This window comes from Pteropus vampyrus, unplaced genomic scaffold (assembly GCF_000151845.1).
Source record: "Pteropus vampyrus isolate Shadow unplaced genomic scaffold, Pvam_2.0 Scaffold17, whole genome shotgun sequence".
NCBI lineage: Eukaryota > Metazoa > Chordata > Mammalia > Chiroptera > Pteropodidae > Pteropus > Pteropus vampyrus.
Window position 1 is genome coordinate 11,204,948 of NW_011888798.1, and position 1,821 is coordinate 11,206,768.

At 37.6% G+C, this 1,821-nt stretch overlaps 1 pseudogene; it reads left to right on the forward strand.

Annotated features, from left to right (window-relative positions):
* Positions 1 to 1,455: 1,455 nt before the first annotated feature.
* LOC111736108 lies at positions 1,456 to 1,574 on the forward strand (annotated as a pseudogene).
* The last annotated feature ends 247 nt before the right edge of the window (positions 1,575 to 1,821 follow it).

The following is a 1,821-nucleotide window of genomic DNA, read 5'->3' on the forward strand; positions in this document are numbered from 1 at the left end:
TGAGAAAGGGATTTATTTTTTCCAGATAAGTAATCTGAAGTACCAAAGGTAATATAAAAGAAGAAGAGAATCTCAGTTTCTTTCTGTATGAATTACAGTTTCTAGAGATGGCAGTGTTTAATTTGAGATATAAATCAAAGCTGTAAGATACAAATCACCTGCAATTTCTAAATAGGCATGAAGCAGCATAAGTTATTTACAAAGAAATCCATTGCTCAGGAGTTTAATTTTATTTGAAATAAGCATAGCTTGTCCCAAACATTCAGCATTGGGATTAGGGATAACTAGGTAAGTGAACTGTGGCTTCCATACTTAAGGGAAAACAATCTAGTGGGAAAGACAGACATGTAAACACCTGTCATTATGTAGGAGTCCTCACTACAATAGAAGTCTGAATGAAGTACTTGAGAGGAGAGCAAGTTGTGGGCATGTAAAGGAAAAAAAACAAATATTGATTATTTTTAGGGAGATAAGAAGTATGTTTTCATGAAGGACCGTATGAGGCAGGTGGAAGAGTCTAGGATGGATACAGGAGAAATGAAGATGAGAGAGGGCTGATGGCCTGGTTGCATAATGACAGTCAAAAGACTAGAAGGTTTTGGTGCTAATGAAAAGTTCATTTCTGGAGGTTAGCAGTGATAATATTGTATTGAAATAATAGTATTGTATATGAAACTTCCAGGGACCTACACAAAAGGCAATTGTATATAGCTAATTTTAATAGCTAATGTTTCTTGAACACTTACTATGTGCTCTGCTAAGTACTTCATATGAGTTATTTAATCCTTATAGCAACCCTATAATGTAAATAGTATTGTGATCCTATCTATAGTATAGTAGTGTTGTGATTTGCATTTTGTAAATCAGAAAAGTTGAGACTCAAAGAAGCTAACTTGTGCAGCGTTATAACACCAAGCCCAAATCACTCTAAAACCCCTAATTTTAACCATTATTCCAATATTGTATCCAGAAGCAGATGACCTTTAGGTTTTGCTCTAAAAGATGTATCTGGAAGTTATGGTTTTTAGAGGTTAAGCAGTTTGAGGAGATGGCGAGAACCTAACACATGGCTATACAAATGGACACTGTCAATATAATGATGGGATGCACATCACAGTGTAAAAGATGCCCAGAAAGCTTTTGTGGAGATTGGTTCTACCCCTGGTCATAGCAGTGACCAGAGAGGAAAGGAGAACTGTGAACCAGGGGCCGGAGCTCCCCAAAACAGGTGACACGTTCTGAGGCTTGTTACCTGGAGACAATAGTAAATGGGTGGCAAAAATGGATGGTTTGAGATGAAAGGGAGGTAGTGGAGGACATTTAACAGTATCTCTAACGTCATAGCTTTATCTGAAGCAAATGGTCATGGGTGTTCACAAAGTTAAGTGACCATAATGAAAATTTGGAAACAACCTATGTGTCTAAGGTAAAGAGAAAGACATCTGAATGAGAAAATATAATGGCCATGCCACTCTGAACGTGCCTGATCCTGTCCGATCTTGGAAGCTAAGCAGGGTCGGGCCTGGTTAGTACTTGGATGGGAGATCACCTAGGAATACCAGGTGCTGTAGGCATTTTTTTTTTTAAGTCTGTCATTTCACTGAATGGGAAAATATATTTGTGAGTAATACCTCTGATAAGGGCCCAATATCCAGAATATCCAAAGAACTCATGCAACGCAATAACAGCGAAAAAAACAATCCAATCAAAAAATGAGCAGAAGACCTGAACAGACACGTCTCTCAAGAGGACATACAAATGGCCAACAAACATATGAAAAGATGCTCCACATTAGCTGTTAGGAAAATGCAAATTAAAATC